Source organism: Xenopus laevis, chromosome 1L (genome assembly GCF_017654675.1).
Source record: "Xenopus laevis strain J_2021 chromosome 1L, Xenopus_laevis_v10.1, whole genome shotgun sequence".
Lineage (NCBI taxonomy): Eukaryota > Metazoa > Chordata > Amphibia > Anura > Pipidae > Xenopus > Xenopus laevis.
In genome coordinates, this window is record NC_054371.1 from 36191942 (window position 1) to 36211239 (window position 19298).

Consider the following 19298-nt stretch of genomic DNA (forward strand, 5'->3'; position numbering starts at 1 on the left):
TCGGATTATTGCACGAAACCCAGTGCAGATCAAAAAATCTTTGTAACTTCTCCCATTGAAGTATATGCAACCTCAGCAGGTCTGAGATGCCGGATTTTCGGGGTAAAATATATTCCATATATGACACAGCTCCATTCAGGATGATAATTTAAAAAGCCTTTATTAGCATATGGTTTTTGGATCTGCAACAAACATGATCTGCAACAGCCCTTTATGCAGGTGAGCCCGAAACATCAAGTTTGTTGCAGATCCAAAAACCATATGCTAATAAAGGCTTTTTAAATTATCATCCTGAATGGAGCTGTGTCATATATGTGAATACTTGTGAAACCGGCTGGACTGTGGGCCACCATCTAAATAATTAAGAGGTGGAAAATGGGTGAGTGCCGACTACAAAAAGTTTATTTGTAAAATATATTCCAGAAATTTGTGGGTTTTTTCCACTAAAAATTCGTATTTAATACAAAAAAAACATGGAGTTTTTGGGTTTTTGGAATTCAGAGTTTATTAAATAACCCCCCCCCCCCAAAAAAGGGAGTTATTTATAAAAGTCTGAATTTTACAATTTTTAGTGAAAAAAACTCCAACCAAATCCACAGGGTTTTTTTGCCTTATTTATTAATACACTTTTCCAAAAATTTTGTTTGCAGGAAAAAAATAGTGAAAAATACGAATGCTACGGATTTTTCAGATTTTCCACCTGAAAACCTGATTATTATTTTTTTTTTTTGCTCGAACACCTCGAAATCTTCGGATTATTGCACGAAACCCAGTGCAGATCAGAAAATCTTTGGAACTTCCCATTGATTTATATGCAACCTCGGCAGGTCTGAGATGCCGGATTTTTGGATTCTGACTTTTAACATCCTCAGAGTATAATAAATCTCGGAAATAAGTGGGGGGTTTTTCACTAAAAATTAAAATTTTATTCTAATAAAACACAAATTTTTTGGGTTTTTGGTATTCAGAGTTTAGTAAATAGCCCCATATGTGTGGCTTAATAATGGTGATGACTGTTTGTTCAATTTATGAAAATATTAACAAGCAAAAAACGCAACAAATCCTTCCTGACGGCGATTGTCAGAGTAGCTAAAAGGCTCTGTTTGATAACAAGGTCAGTGTGTCAGAGGCCCGTGTGATCCAGCGCCCAGGAGTTCACAGTGACACAGAAGAGATGTACATTTAATAGGAAAGGACGAGGTGGAATATGCTGAAGCACATAAAAATCATGTTTCGTGACAGCCGCGCATCACTTGTTTCATTTACCTGCGCAGTTCTTGCAAATGACAACAGCGAGGCTGATAGATGCCCAGTCAGGGCTGGGAGCTCGGCAATCTGCACAACGCCGGTTAGATTCATTGAACCAGATCTTTTCAGCTACTTCATAATCAGCCAGAGTTTCTGCTATTGATTGCTGTATTGCTTCAGTCCACTCTTGTTTCTCTCTTTCAGACTCTGCTGTTAAGCTGAAACAATTGGAATGTTTTATGTTATCGATCTTTTTTTTAAAATCCTTTTTAAGTAAAGGAATCTTTATTTTTTTTTTCCCCAACAACAAGGCTAAAGCTTCATAACTAAGGAGTACTTGGCTAGAAAGCACATATATTTTATATATAGGTATATATATATATATGTAGTCCATCGGAAAGCTGGCACTCACGAAACAAAGTCGCCAGATATTCCAAACCACTCGAGAAGGATCCACACTCACAGGTCTTTTTAGAAAAACATAAAAAAATATTTTATTGTTTAAAGGAGAACTAACCCCTAAAAATGAATATGGCTACACATGCCATATTTGACATACTGTATTTATTGCACCAGCCTAAAGTTTCAGCTTGTCAATAGCAGCAATGATCCAGGACTTCAAACTTGTCACAGGGGGTCACCATCTTGGAAAGTGTCTGTGACACTCACATGCTCAGTGGGCTCTGAGCAGCTGTTGAGAAGCTAAGCTTAGGGGTCGTCACTAATTATCAAGCAGAAAATGTGGTTGGACTGTACTATAAGCTGATGCTACAGGGCTGATTATTAAATTATAATGTTAATTGCACTGGTTTCTGTGCTGCCATGTAGTAATTATCTGTATTAATTACTAATCAGCCTTATATTGTATATTTCAATTCTATGTGTACTGTATATTGTGAGTGGGTCCCTAAGCTCAGCAGAATAAAATATGGGGAGCTACTGGGGCATCTTTGGAGACACAGATCTTCTCTGTTAAAGGGCTGTGGTTGCCTTGGGCTGGTACAGAAGCACAAAACATAATGTACAACATTTATAACCTAATTCTTTAGTTAAGCTTTAGTTCTATGGGGTGCAGTTTGTCCCAAATACAGTCTATCCCTAAAACCATTAAAATGAGACTAGTGATGACCACATTTTTTCACCATGCATGGATTCACTGTGAAATTCTGCATTTCACCATTCATGGGTTTTTTCTTAAATCTGCAACAAAAATTTGCAGAGAGACAACGCCCATTCACGTCAATGCATTTGGATTGAGGCAAAACTTGAGAATAAACGCCCCTTGACTTTAATGCATTTGGAGTGAGAAAAACTGCCCATTGACTTTAATCGTTTGGCGTGAGAAAAAAAGTCACCCATAGACTATGATGTATAAAAGTCACCACGACAAAAAAGGCGCTCATAATGCCTTTTGCACAATTTTCAGCAGTTTCGCTAATTATTTGGCGAGGCAAAACAGGGCAGATTTGTTCATCACTAAATTAGACTGTTGTTAAATAGGCCTCCATGTGTTAACTGCTAATAAATGAACAATTTGAGTAAACAGGCATTTGAATACTATTGCATGGTAGCAATGAGCAAATTTGTTTTGCCAGACATGGATTTGTGGCAAAATTCTGTATTCCACCATGTGCAATTTTTTTTTTTTTGCGAAACCAAAGTTTTACAATTTGTCTAATTAAAACTATATTAGTTCTTTATACTCTTATGCAACTTAAGTAAAAGAAGCATGAATTCTTAAGTAAAATAATTGATTTAATTAATTAATTTCTTAATTCTTAAGTAAAAGAAACATGAATGGCTGCCAAATAACTTTAGGGAGACATGCAAAATTCTAATAGGTTGAAGCACATGTACAAACAACAGTTTTTGCCCTTCAGGTAGTATAACTTAATGTAAACATAGCATAACAAGAGGAAGGATATGAAGAAAAAAAGAGAAGACAAGATGGGAAGGGTTATTTACTAAAATCCAACCTTATCTAATTTTTAAAATAGCAAAAGCACAACCAAACTCCCACACCCGATTTTACCTTATTTATTATTTAAAAAGCTTGATTTAATTGGTTTGGGTAAAAACACAATTAAATTGAGTAAAAACCCGAATCCTAGAAACTTTTTGGGTTTTTTCCCGAATTGCTAGATTTTTTGGGGCTTTTTCCTGAAAAGCCCAGAATGGTCGAATTTTCTGGCTAATTCCAGCTCATACTGGAGAAACTTTAAAATATGATAGGGGGGACCTCTGCCACTGACTTATACACAACCTTGGCAGGTCTGAGATTTGGGCTTTTTGCTGCATCGGGCTTTAATAAAAAATGAAAAATGTGAGTTTTTGACCCAAAAAGCCTGATTGGAGCTTAATAAATTAACGAAACCTTAATGAAACCATTTCAGGCTTTGTTTTAAAGGATACCAGTTCCCTTAAAAAAAAGTGATGCGTCTATAGTATATCGTATGAACAAGTATTCATTACATGATTATTGTTACTATGTATAATATTCACTCAGGTAGAACAGTGAATAACAGTCGCTTGCCGTCCATTATTTAATTTCATTTGTCGGTGCACAATGCTGACAGACCAATGAATCATATCCTTTAACATATAAGAGAGAGAAATAGCTACAGTATATGCTACAGGAAGGTTAGGGAATGGAAGTGATAATGCTACAGAATATTAATAGGAAAGAACACAGGGCGAGAAGCAAGAACTGATGAACACATGCGCTGGGGGAGGGGGGGGTCCTAAAACTTAAAGGTAGGTTTATGGGAGGATGGACATTGCAGAAGCCAACAGGGAGCAGAAGAAAAGGAAATACAAATGGTCCAGTTCTATCCAGTACTGTGAATAAATGCTTGGCATGTTCCTATAAAATAAAATGTCCAATATTATAGGATTCATGTCTAAATCCAAGAACAAAATTGCATGCATTACAATCTTCATACAATCAATACGCTTCTTTTTACTCGTGCCAAAGGCAGGTTATTGTGCTTCACTGAATAAAATGCAAAGAACAGGGCTAACAGAAGGAAATAGAATCTCTACAGGGCAGTGACTGCACTTTGTATTTATTTGCATTTATTATTTTATGCAGGGTGGGACTGGGCTGGCAGAACACCAGGAAAAAACCCAGTGGACGCTGGCCCTCATGGGCCTCCGCAGCCCAGATCTGCTCCCCCAGCTGCCCCAGAAAGGAAAGTTGTTGACGCTGCAGCATGTCGCATCTTTTCAGCATGCGCACAGTGCCTTTCATGGAGGCATGCGGCACAGTCAGGGGTCTGAAGTTGAGGGGCGGGCTCCCAGGGACTTCTGGGAGGGGGGCTCAGGGCCCACCGGGGCTGCTGTCTAAGGGCCCTCCTCCCAGCAGTCCCTGGAAGCTCCCTCCTGAACTTAAGACCCCTGCCTGTGTCACATGCCTCCATGAAACCTACTGCGTGCATTCTCAAAAGACTCGACCCTGATTGTAGGTTGTATTTATTTGTACTTCGCTATCATAATGACCCTCTGATCAGTGGTGCATACATAAGTAGCGCTATGTACAGTATATAAAATATACAAACAAACAAATACCAATGAGTCCTGCAATTATTATTAACATTATTAACATGTATTTATATAGCGCCAACATATTTCACAGCGCAATTAGCACCTGCTTTGAGGAGATGTTACTTTGGGAGCTCCAATTTTTGCACCTACAGACACACATCTATTTGTGGTCTTCTTCTCTGACCATTCTTTCACCTTTTGTTAAATATGTCCTGATTAGGGATGCACCGAATCCAGGATTCAGTTCGGGATTTGGCCAGGATTCGGCCTTTTTCAGCAGGATTTGGATTCGGCCGAATCCTTCTACCCGGCCGAACCAAATCCGAATCATAATTTGCATATGCAAATTAGGGGTGGGGAAGGAAAATTGCGTGACCTTTTGTCAGAAAACAAAAACAAGAAGTAAAAAATGTTCGGATTCGGTTCGGTATTCGGCCGAATCTTTCACGAAGGATTCGGGGGTTTGGCCGAATCCAAAAAAGTGGATTCGGTGCATCCCTAGTCCTGATGTCCAAATAGTCCCTAATCAAAGTACCCAGTCTCTGCTTAAAATAGATTCAGCATTTCTGTAGCAGTAACTTTGATTATAGTAGGAGCAAGGCAAATAAAAAGTTATGATTTATATCACACTGCGACCTGTGTAATATTGAAGCATATTTGGTGCTGCAAAAAAGTCACTATATGATTATGTTCCATCTCTGCCATCACTTCCTCTGGCTGCTTGACCTACTGCAATGACATTCATATAATGTGACATTTTGAGCTATAATGCATGTGCTCTTAGTGAGGTTGTCACAGAACATAAAATAAGTGTGTATTTGTAATTTGTTATTATGTTGTCAGGATTATGACAGAAAAGCCACAAAAGGAAACAAGAAGATCATAGTACGCGGCAGTTCTCCAGGTGATACCCATCAGAGGCAAAGTGAGAAATCCAAGTAGGCTTGGGATAGGTCACATTAAGTGTGAGTGATACCCAAGTAATAACTGCTGTGTCTGTAATAAGTCTGTGACTTTGCTCTGGATATCTAGTGGAGATAAGTAAATTTTCTTCTAAATTTGATCCTGTCTAAAACTACTTTTGCACAATACTTCTCCTAAAAGAGAACTGTGTCACAGTTAAAACTCAACTTGCACTTCCTTTATCCTTTTCTGTGCCGACAGAGCATTGCACGTACAGTAGCAGTGCTCTACCAGGAGACAAGCAGGAGTTACAATGTAATAAATGGGTCAAGGATTATAGAAACCAACTGCCTTTGACAATCTAGAGCAGCTGGATTTGCTGATTAATCATTGAAGATGTTTCATTGCTCATCCGAGCAGTGTGATAGAATTATCATTGTGTCATGAAACTCACAGAGGCAGGTGTTACTTGTGAGATTTGCATGAATGGAGGTGGGAAGTTTTGTGAAACCGTCTAGATAAAGTGGTGTTAAAGTCCCCCGCCTTTGTTTAGGGTTGGTTTCTCCACCATGGAACTTCAGGTCCCAGAATCCATCACGTCACAATGGAACAAGATGGTGGAGGGGTGAATAATGGGGTAGGGGAAGTTGTACCATCAAGTCATAAGCAGACTATCATGGTTTCCAGGCCTGGACTGTGTTAAGACCACAAAGGCCCAGAGCTAGGGCAGAAGGCTTATAGGGGAGGTCTACCACCCAGCCTCATCAGAAATATTAGTGTAATGCAGGAGATTTGATCATTTTTAAATTTTTCTGCAGTGCTGTGGACATGACTAAGGAAATTCACACATGTGCACACGTCAAGGGGAGGGGAGCAGGGGCGACAAGCCGGTGGGCCTAGGGGCGTCCAATGTGTAAATCAGGCTCTGATCCTCAGAGGGATTGGGTATGTCTGTGTGACATAACAATTAAATCTATATTTACTTTTGGCAGTATTTATGTATTCCAGTTGTGTTCTTTGAATCCCAAGCATGAAACTGGTCAACAAAACTTTATTTGGTATCTTCTAAAAATCACAATCACATCGCTCATTTTTATGACAACGTTTTGTCGACCCATTTCATGTGCGAGGGATCCGAAGCAGACATTTGGAGTTTGTAATAGATTTCTCCCGGAGCCAGAAGGGAAGTGAATGGATCCACAGCTTTGGTGAGCAGTCCCTCAACTTATTGCTTTGAAGCTTATACCACTTGATGGAATGACATTATTTATGTATCTTTTTAACATAAGCCCAAGTGAATAAGCATATTAGCCATTTAACATGATCTAGTAGCCTATAGAAACATTAAAATAATCTGTGTTTAACTGTTATTTAAAAAATAAACGAAATTCATACACATCATAATGTATGCCTATATCTTAGTTTTAGTTTACTTTTTTTGAAGGCTTTGGAAGGGTTGCTTTAGATGAAAGAAAACAAAGCAGCATTTGTCCAAGTGAGATGCTAAAAATTAGGAATTGAGATGAAAGATGCTCTTTCTACGGGTGATAATCAACTTGTGACTCTTCGAAAGCTAATGAACAATTCCCATCATCCTCCCTGGCTGGGGGTTGACTACCCCTCATTTTAAGTGACAGCTTGTAAGACTCGTGTCGCTTTCCCTCAGGAGTCGTCAGAGTGCTTTCACTAAGTTGCTTATAACTGTGACTTTTTGACAACTGTGAATTACAGCTAAAAGCACATGCAAATGTTACTTATTAATTTCAAAATTAATCAGACAAAACCCTGCAGTGATCAAGTGGAATTAAGATTTCGTGTTAAGCAACGGCAGTTGTGACTTGTGTCATTCTCTCCACTCCTGTTTTCACCTTATATTTAATTAAAAATCTTTTTTCATGTTATTCTATCTCTCGCTCTCATTATCAATGTCGCCTATGATGTGAGCGCATCTGAAGGAGAGGGAGCTCAATGAAATGGGGCGGATGTAACAAATGCCTTTTGAAAGAAGTAAATAAATTCGGAATGTAAGTATACGACCAGCCAGAAATATCAAGCATTTAATAAGATATAAAGGCCAAAAGGCAAGTCCATAAAAAAACCCATCAACCGGCGTTGAATGATGTGGTTGTGCACATAGCACAGACTGCTAACAGTGGGATTATATTAGCGCAGTCAGAGAGCCATACTAAACTCCTTCATGCTGAAAAATATCATAAAATGTGGCAAAGGTTATCCATAAACCATACAAGGTTGTCGGCCCTTCCAGCAGTTGTTTGGAGGGGTTATGTATGAATAACACAGTAGATATGTTGTTAGTGAGGAACAAAGCTCACTGAATCACCTAATTGCCATCCTACTGTTGTTGATTCAAATGCCAGCCCCCGTAAACTGCATCTCCAATGACCTTGCTCTCCTCGCCGCATTTGGTGCCACTGAACTTACTAACACAAAGCGAGGAGCATAACTGTGTTTATAGTGCAGCCTCATAAAGAGACATAACCTACCAACTGCTGCGGATATCATTAACTTCTACAGCAGTAATAGCAATCCTATAAAGGAGGTACAATGATGAGCATGCTGGTAGACATCTGAATGGAAGTTGCTAGGGTGGGTTTTAAAGAACTCTTCTTATAGAGAAGGAGGGGGGATATCCTGATCACCAAAGGGCAATGGAATTGAATGAACTGCAATGATAAAATATTGAGAACGTTAAGCTTTTCTGGAGAACTGGCCTTCCAAGGAGATGTTTAAAAGGTGTTTTAAAGGTTTTAAAGAACTTCTTCTTACATGAGGAAAAAAAGAAACAAATAGCTCTTCTTACATGGAGAAAAAAAGAAACAAATATCCTGATCACTGGACAATGGAATTGAATGAACTGCAATGATAAAAGATTGAGAACGTTTTGCTTTTCTGAACTGGCCTTTCAAGGAGGTGTTAACATGAACCAAGACTAATAGATGGTATTTGCAAAGGGGATAATTTTAGTTAATTTTGACATCAGTTAGACATGAATTTTGGCATGTGATTTAGGGCTGGGTAGCTTGTCATTTTCTTTGACTTCCACCAAAAAAGTAATTTTTCGTAACTAAAGTTTATGATAATACAGGACTCATTTATGTATTTTGATGATGCAAAGTACAAATTGCAAAAAAAGGCACAAAAACGTAATATATGCCCACACTGCACCTCGGCAACTCCAAGCAGAGCAAATTGCACCTCCACTGGGTACTGACCAAAGTCAAAGGCCAAAAGTGTCTGTACTGGTAGGGGCCTAAGTTTTACCCCTTAGCTCTGCAGCACTTGTGTCAGTACTCACAGTGCCACCAAGTAATTGAGGTTTCCCTCTCCCTAGGGGCCACAATTATTAGCCTACTGTTCATCTAGGCCCCTTGGCTTGTGGACCCGTCCAACAAGCAAAATTGGGTCCCAATTAAAGAAAAATCTCTGGCATACACAGTCTTGCCCCAATCAATCATTGTCCCAACCATAAAGGCATTAGATATGGTTTTTGGCTCCTGCATATAGACCGCCGATCTGGAACATGCATAGTGGAAGTCAGGACCAGATCTGTTCAACTGAGGATGCTCCTAGATGGGGTCCCTCCATCAGGAGCTAAAAAATAAATCTGATGCAGCTAAAGATGCCTACTAAAAACCCAGTTGCATATCTCGCCGGACTCAGCACCAGTATGGGGGGCCCTGGATCTTTTCAGAGAAGCCAACTATGCAGTCTAGGTGGGGATAGGACAGCTTCTATGGTCAGTGGGGGGAAATCAAATTCAATGGGGGTTGGGGGTCTCATTGTCCTTTAAAGGAACATTAACACCTAAAAATGAAAGCCTTTAAAAGGAATCACAGTATAATGCACTGTTGCTCTGCTCTGGTATGCTCTGCAATGGTAAATCTGGTGTTTGCTTCAGTAAGACTACTATAGTTTAAATAAACAAGCTTCTGTGTGGCCATGGGGATAGCCATTCAAGCAAAGGATACACAGTTCATAACAGATAAGTTCTGAAGAATCTCATTGCACTAATATAGAGTTTATCTGTTTTCTGCTGTGCATCCTGTGCCTTTTCTCCTTTTCAGCTATGAATGGCTGCCCCCATGACTACGCAGAAGCTTGTTTATATAAACTATTGTAGAGTTTCTGAAGCAAATACAGTTTCAACAGTGCAGGGCAACACTACATTATATTGTCATTATTCAAAAACACTTTCAGATTTTGGTGTTACTGTTCCTTTAAGTCTTTCATGCAGATGGTTTAGAAAGCATCCAAACGAAACAACAGGCTTGGATTAGTCACTTAGTGCAGTAAAACTTTAGATGAAGTTAGTCACCTGTGAGATGTATCTGCACTGGACTGGACAGCTGTCAGAATCTCCTGGATGCCCAATTCTGTAGGAGGGGGTTGCGAGCAGGCATTGTTGGGAGAATATCGACCAGGAGTAGTGATGGGCGAATTTGCGCCGTTTCGCTTTGCCAAAAAATTCGCGAATTTCCAGCGAAATTTGTGAAACGGTGAAAAACTCGTGAAATGGAGCCGGCGTCTCGTTTTTGATGCCGGCCTCTGTTTTTTTTATGCGGTGTCCGTTTTTGACGCCAGTGAATTTTTACGTCCGTTTCGCGGATTTATTCGCCGGCGGCAAATCGTGCAAATTCGCCCATCACTAACCAGGAGCCCTAATTTAGGGACCTAGCATAATGAAATCTGGCCCTGTGACCATAACTGTAATATGTTGCAAGAGATTAGCAGATAACATTGGTAACATTTTTACCATGCACTCCCTGAAAAGAGCTTGCCGTTATATTTATTGAAGGAAAGTCTCCAAAATAGTTTTTGGGACTTTTTTTTCTCAATTTCCTTTCTCAGAAATGTTGATTCCATTTCAAAGCTGGCAGTCCAATTTCCTACCATTTTTTTTTTAAAAAAAATGTGTTCATTTTTTATACTCTGACAGATTAATTCTCAGTGTGTTTCTGTCATTGATAAACTTCAGTCCACTAAAATATAATTGTAATCATCAAGAGTGGAAATAAAGATCAGTTTGCGCCGTGAGACTACAGCTTCCCTCTGCAAAATCAATGTCATGATAAATGAAACATATGAAGACAATTGATTACCTGTCCATAGGTCTCATCCAACAAGAGGTGAAGAAACAGAGAAACATATCAGAGAGGAGTGAACATGGGCTTCTGGGAGGGAAGATAATATGGAGGACAGAGTTACAAAGCTGGGGCACGGATTTTGATTGCCTTCAGAAAAGAATATACAGCCTTTTTTGGCTAAGTACAGAGAAAGAAGCCCTTTTGCAGAGGAACTCACATTTATTTATTTTTTATTATTGTAATTTCTTGCCCTTTTTATTCATGAGTTCACCTCTTTGCCACATGTTTGCTGCTTTATATGATTATACAATCTTGTGTTGAATGGTCTGCCTGACACTGTCTCATTTTCCAACAGTATTTATGGCCTTGCCTTGTGTTTCCTTTATTCATATGTGTCTGGTTTACATTCCCCGGCAATCTTTCTTGGTGATATTTGATGTGATGCTTTTCATCCCAAAGACATCTACAGTCACACAGACACAGTACATAAACTTATAAATGTATTTAACTTTAGAAAGTTATAACTAGCACATTTAGATGTATTTTTAGGTGGACCCAGGCTCCAGTCTGGAATAGATCTTGTCAGTCTTTTTCCCACCATAAGTGAGACACAGCTCATCTCTAGGACATGCCCCTTTGTCAGATATCACTAGACACAAATTGTGCTCATGGTCTGAAAGCTCTGGGTTTTCACTACAGACACTAAGGGGGTAGTGTAGTAAAAGTTTCTACCAGGTTTAATACCCCATAGCACCCAATCAGCAGGTAGCATTTGCTGGTCATCTGTTTAAAGGAGAAGGAAAGCTACAGAGGCCGTTTATTGCCAATAGATTAACCACAATAGTGCAAGTTATAACACCATATTTATTCTGCAGCATGCTTTACCATAGCTGAGTAAACAGCTCTAGACACTGTCTCTGTTTGTTTAGGATAGCAGCTGCCATATTTGCTAGATGTGACATCACTTCCTGCCTGAGTCTCTCCCTGCTTACTCATAGCTCTGGGCTCAGATTACAGTAGGGAGGGGGGAGGGAGGGAGAGAGAGAGAGGAGAGAGGAGCAAACTGAGCATGCTTATTCCATGCCCTGGAGTTTTAAGATGAAAACAGGAAGCCCATGTATACACAATAGAAGGAAAGAAATTAGGTTTTTCTTTTGACAGACGATTCAGAGCAGCATTACTTTGAGGATTTACTGGTTTATTTATATAGAGCTTTCTGATAAAGCTTACTTTAGCCTTTCCTTCTCCTGGTTAATACCTGACCCAGTTTAGACTAGACTTTTATTATACTTCCCTTGTAAGGGAAGTCTCTTTCCTTTAGTGCTTTCCACCTTTAGCCTCACACATGTGTACAGATATATAGGGTTAATGTGCCCCTGTGGCTTTAAATCCCTATACTTCCTGATATCCCTAGTTGCTGGGCAGATGTCCATGTAGCTAGTTGTAATTTGCATAAGTTGTGCTATTGGCCAAGAGGCGCTGTGACCACTTCCTGTCACACTATACCAAAGTGAGAAGGGTGGATCTTCCTTTTTGGCTTCTGGTGTCAGACCCATACGGATGTTTCCAGGGAGCCTGGGTACACCAAGGCCTAGTAAAGCCAGTTTGCCCTAGAGGGACCTGAACATCTAGTATGGAAATAGGGGAGCAGGGACCCCATGAATGAGGTTAGTGAGTGGCAGGAATATCATGTTATAAGACTCTCTAGTAGAGTAAGACAGTGAGGGAAAAGAGAAATAGCAGCTGTGTGCTCCATCAAGGAGGTGTAGCAGGGAGTAGCTTCCCAGGCTGTAAGATTTGCCTACAGTGAAGGGACCACAGTGGATAGTGTGTCAGTCTTTAGGTTCTCTTCCCTGACCCCTCCACTGGGTGAGATCCAGACCACGTGTGAGGTATTTCTGGCTGGAGGGAAGTTGTACTGCATTGACTACATCCTCAAATAATGCATCTGCTTCTGATATACTGTCTGAGCTATGTGCCTATATAAATTCTGCAAATGCCTCACCTGTGGATCATTTGTCTCTGACAAATAAAGTTATTCAGTGCTGTTTGATGTGCAGGAACCTCCTGGCACCCATTTCTTCATTGCTTAAAGCACAGTAGCCTGTGAGAGTTGTAGTTTCACTACATCGCACCTTCAATACTTACCTTTTACAAAGGTCCTGCCTTAAATGTTAGAGTCCAGTGTAAGCCATGCTCTAGTATACTAGCTGGTTGTTAACCCCGTTGGCTTGTATAGTCCAAAATCATGTTACACATATATATTATGGAAGAATCTTAATCAGTAATGAGTATTCAGATCTAATAGCTGAATGTCTTAGTGTTGTCCTTTCATACCTATGTGTATAGCATTTCTTTATAAATGTAAAATATCCGGTTGAATTGATGAAACAACGCAGTCGCAATTCATTATAAGATATATCAATTTAGTTTTCATTTTCAATATTTTTCAGGCTGCAGGGTTGGGGGAATTTACAAATCAAATGATTTCTTTAAATAAAAGCAGGTTATTATTGGAATGCTCAAACAGAGTCTGGAAAGAAAAGAAGGCAGGAGAGCGGCGGTGCTAAACATTTTTACAGGCTAGTCACACAGCATCTAATCTCAAATTTATAGAAATGGATAGAGTCATGATTCGGGGTTAATGCCCTGCATAAGGAGGAAATATATTGGATGCAGGAACTTAGAACCTATGAAGCATTTGGTCTCAAAAGAGAAATTAAACGTTCGGTATTCTGGTAATTTATGTCACACAGTTTGTATTGCCATAAAGTCTGTAATTAACATTCTGTCCACCGCCCTGCCCTATATTCACGTTTCCTAACTTTGATCTTCTTTCTTTAACCCACAAGGATAAAAAACCAAGCAGAAGCATTACTTCAGAGCTCTAGTATGCACTCTTTTTATTTCCTTTACAGATTCAGCATCAAATGCGCTCTCTTTCCTTTTACTGTTAAACACAAGTTTGCTTTATATAGAGAGGCTTTTGTTTGCAGGACATTCCTTCTCAGAATATCTTTATCACTCAGCTAATTTACTGCTTATTCCCATCCACAGTAAAATGCTTTGTACTTAGGGATACATATAAAGCGGCTATGTATCTAATGAACAGCTTAAGCTGACCATATACAGTACCCATAGATTTGCTTGGTTTGTCGGGATATCAAACGATTGCATCTTTGACCAAATGCCACCCAGGTGTTGGGTCAAAGGTAATTGATTGGATCACAAGTGTAATGTGCTTCCTGCTATTGACTTTGCAGTCTAAGTTTGCCCAATATTTCTGCTTTGCTACTAAAGACATAGAAAGAATTTGCCTATGCAGTCTGTGTTCCTGGCCCTATGGGATGCTATGGGATCAGCTACACTGTAGTAATCAGCAGGTGTCGCTCATATCTAAAGCACTCCTTGTTCATTGCCATTAAATTCCCTAATATTCCCAGCCTCTGCCAATTTATCTGTTCATTTTACTGACCATTCTGCTACTCTACCTGATTATTACCCACCAGCCATTACATCTCCCAGTGGGTTCCTTTCTTCTTATGGCTTTACTTCCCCCTTGGTCCCTACTCCTACACTTACACTCTAGTGGCCACTGAGTCACCACTCTATGCAAATCCATAGGGAGAGAAGACCTTGCCTTGCAGGGTTTCCATATTTCTGTATGCTAAAATTGGCCTTGATTTGACAACACAGGCACAAATTTGCATCCATGTTTGTAAATGACATGCAAGTTGTGGCACCAATAGATGGAGCTTGTCAGACTATCCTTATCACAATTCAAAACCACTGGAATGCAGTAGAACCAGGCCAGAGCTCTGTCCACACGGAATTTGCTGAAACCCCTGAAACCTCAATCCCCAGGTCTACACACCAACCCTGCAATACTGTTGCACTCTCCACATGATTCAGTCCCCGCTAATAGTGCCCCCCAATTGATGTACCCTAGACACTTTCCTCTTCTGCCTACCCCTAGTTCCAGCCCCACCAATTGTGGACACATTTGATCTTCGTAAACTGCCTTTCCTCTAAGTGAAACCCCCTATAGACACAACACACTAAGGCAGTGATCCGCAAACAGTGGCTCCCGGGCAAAATGTTGCTCACCAACCCCTAGTTGTTGCTTCATGTGGCCTCAAAGCAGGTAATTATTTTGGAATTCCTGACTTGAAGGCAGATTTTGGTTGCATAAAAACAAGGTGTACTGCCAAACAGAGCCTCCTGTAGGCTGCCAGTCCACATAGGGGCTACCCGATCATAGCCCTTATTTGGCAACCACAGGAACATTTTACATGCTTGTGCTGCTCCCCAACTCTTTTTATATATCAATGTGGCTCACAAGTAAAACAGGTTGGGAACCCCTGCCTTAAGGAAAGTCTAGTAGTAACACCTCCTCAATGCTGGTGTAAAATGCTGGTGTAAAACAGGTTGGGAACCCCTGCCCTAAGGAAAGCCTAGTAGTAACACCTCCTCAATGTTGGTGTAAACTCTAGGACTCTCTTGCCATGTGCTTTGTACCTTGCCATTGCAGACTTTACTAAATGCTGGCAAAATGATCTACTATCGCGAAAAAGAAAATATAATATAAGCTTCATCATACTGAAATAACAAGCTTTTTAAAGAAACAGTAACACCAAAAAATATAAGTGTTTTAAAGTAATGAAAATATCATGTAGTGTTGCCCTACTCTGGTAAAACTGATTTGTTTACTTCAGAAACACTACTATACTTCATATAAACAAGCTGCTCTGGAGCAATGGCGGAAATTGAAAAACGGCTACATGACACAGGATAACTAATGGATAACAGATAACACTATTCGACAGACAGAGCTTATCTGCTACCTGCTGTGTAATCTGAGCCTTTTCTCCTTTGAATGGCTGCCCTCATTTCTACACAGCAGTTTATTTATATAAACAATAGTAGTGTTTCTGAAGCAAACACATCAGTTTTACCAGTGCAGGGCAACACTGCATTTTATTTTCATTACTTTAAAACACTTTTATTTTTTGACGTTACTGTTCCTTTAAATCAATTAAAAATTGCGTACTGTTTTCTAGAGAGTAGGGAATGGGAGGCTACTTTGTAATGGTGCAAGATTTTTAAAAGCAATACATTGTCAAAATGTGTCTAGACTTTATATTTTCAATATTGAAAAAAATTCATGATATTTTCTCATTAAGCGCAAGCGATACGTAAGTATCTACGTGAATAAAGTCTGGGCACAATTATGTGCTTTGTCCTTGTCCTTGCATTTGTAAATGAGCCCTATAATAAAGAATCATTTACAATTTAGCATATTCTGTAATATTTCTTTTATTTTTCTGTAAAGGAGGAACTAAAATATAATTTCTAATAAATAATATAAATATGTTTTGCCATGAATATGATTCTTCTTCTTTTCCTGTGTTTTTTTTATATAAATGTGATATTTTGATACTTGTCACATATTCCTATCTTAATAATGTTAACTGACAATTACTATAGCCACCTGTGATATCTTCTGGCAGATGGTATTATGAGGTACTTCAATAACAGATGCAAAGTTTTCTCCAAGTCTGGTTACCAAGAGCAACCACATCAGGTGATTCATGCCGAACAGCAAATAAATGCTACCTACTAATGTTTTCTGTGCTACAGAACTGGAGGATACATCAGCATTTTTTCCCATTCATGCAGAGTTTGATTCCCCAGAATTTTAGTTTCATTGCAAAGTTGCCGCTAGCATTTAATATCGACGGTAGCGTGTGATTTATTTGCTGCACTTCTTTTGCAACTATTGACACAACCCTTTGGGAGACCCTGGACTTGCATCAAGGAAACCCAAATTATAATAAATTAGCCCCAATATATATGTATAGGTAATATGGAACACTGTGCATGTGAACAGATTTGCTTCTGTTTTAGCACGTTGCAATTGCAAATTTGTAATTTGGATCTTCATGCCTTAAGTCTACTAGAAAGTCTTAAATAAACCCAAGCTGGCTGGTTTTGCTTCCAATAAATATTAATTATACCTTAATTTGAATCAAGTACAAACTACTGTTTTTTTACTCCAGAGAAAAAGGAAATAATAATTAAAAATTTGGATTATTTCGATGAAATTAAGTCTATGGGAGAAGGCCTTTCCTTAATTCAGAGCTTTCTGGATAACTGGTTTCTTGATAACGGAACCCATACCCGTAGGTGTAGAGAATGAGGCTTTGCACATTTCATTAATTAGACCTTGGCACGTTTAATTAATAAAAATATCCATAGACAATGAATCATGTTTAATTTCTTCATGCGCCTTAGAATATTGCAAGATCATTTTGCATTTGGAAATTAGTTTGGACCACTAACCCCCCCCCCCCCCCATATGCAATAAAAGGCCCTATGTTTGTCCAGGAGCAATAACCCATAGCAACCAATAAAATATTTGCTTTTAAAGAGGTGACCCGTAAATGTTACCTGATGATTACATAGTTACATAGTTAAGATGGGTTGAAAAAAAGTCCATCAAGTTCAACCCCTCCAAGTGAAACCCAGCGTCCATACAAAACATTCACAATGACCCATCCATACCCTCACATAAACTATATATACTTCTGTATATCTATTTGCTATTATTTACTGCTCCTGGGCAAACCTGGTGCCTTTTATTACATAACCCCATAAATACCCTAATCTATGGGTTATGGATCCTCAACTACTTGCAGTCAGAAGAGAAGTGAAACCCGGATTTAAGTGGCATTTGGAGTAAATATAAGGGGGGGTGTTCTAAAAGGATGAGCTGCATTTAGGCCTTATGTTCCCATAATATAATAGGAGACCTATGTTCACCAACAACTGAGTGTAATAGAGTTATAAAAACAGATATTACAAACTAGTAGCGATTTAAAAGAAGACAATCACCCATCAAGTTCACCCTTCTGAGCAGATAATCCCTAATTCGTTTTTGAAAGGTTTTTTTGCAAATATCAGAATCAAAACATAGAAAGTATATGGTTTATAGAAGATAACTTGCTTGTCTTTAATTGATAATTAGCAATATATACAAACAATATATATACCACCTACAATCAATTAAATTAGCCACCCGTCTCATTAAAAAGACCTAATAGGATATAAGGATATTATAAATTACCGAGGAGTTCCAGGGGGTATTTTAATTATGATAATACGCTGTTATCCGGAAACCAGTTATCCAGAAAGCTCTGAATTAAGGAAAGGCCTTCTCCCATAGACTCAATTTCATCGACCTAATAGGATATAAGGATATTATAAGTTACCGAGGAGTTCCATAACCATATAAAAACAGGTTATGGAACGCTGGGCAACAGGAGGTACTTTAATTATTATAACACGCAAGTTTCAGTGAGTCATGTGATAGAAATGACATCACTAAGCTGCGATTATAACTGACGATATCACTAACAACCATTTATAAGCATATACTTTACAGGATGTTCTCCTCCAAGCAAACTTGATGTTCTCCTCCCAGCAATCTTTCACCAGGAGCAGGTGTAGTAGAAGACAATTTGAACATGACTTCTCCAGGTCAGATATCACTGGGAAGAGAATATCAGGCTGCAATATGGCACCTACCAACCCCTCTACTCTGCTTTATATGAACAGTTTTGGCAATTGCTCACTACTAGGGGTCTGGAGTGGGGCAACTGGGCCCACTGGAAACAGTTGAAGTCCCCCATGCCAACACTGCTGCAAAACCCCAGTGCCTTTAAAACTGCCTGCACTCTGCATTGGAGGCAGTGGAGTAACAACCTATACAGCAGTCCCTAAGGCTACAGGGGGGCCCAGACCTCTGGGTCTGCTGTAGTGATGTGCAGGAGCCCGATACCCGCAACCTCACGGGTGCGGGTTGAGCTCTTCTCCTGCTTTCCCCGTCAGCCACCTTCAAATGTTGGCTTCTGACTTCCGGCTTTATAGCCATGCTCCTGCTCATCCCGCCCCTTTTGGGACATCATCGGTGGGACGGGGCAGCGTGGGTCTATAAAAGGAACCCGGAAGTCGGGTGCGGGCGGGCACAGGTTGAGGGAGGGCGGGTTAGGGTCAGGAAAAACCCCACCCGCACATCACTAGTCTGCTGCTTCATGGTCCCCCCTGCCAAGCCCCTCTAGTCCCTTTAAATACCAGAGCAGTGAAAGCTGGGAGGTGTGGAACAAGCAGGCCAGAGGGGGGCCTGGGGAGGAGGGACTGTTTACACCGGAACCCCTCAGTAGAATTGTTTGCAGGGGTAGGCCGACAAGCCCAAGTTAAGCCACTTCTACCTGGAAGTATGCTCGGTGCTGTGGGGTGCCCACTTTGATTTCTCCTGCCGGGTCTGCACTGGTGCATGATTAATTAACATGATTTTCTTCTACATTAACTTAAACCAAATGCTTTGGTGCCTGCTGTACTAAACTAAACTATAGCACCGAGCAATTTCTGATAGGGATGCTTAAAGTTGTATTTGTAAGTTGGACATTGCTAGTCTATTAAGGCATCCAGCTGGGCACA

General features: G+C 39.8%; 1 pseudogene; it reads right to left on the minus strand.

Moving 5' to 3' along the window:
• The window catches only part of LOC121400534, a 112843-nt pseudogene that overhangs the window by 82430 nt on the left and 11115 nt on the right, over positions 1 to 19298 (minus strand).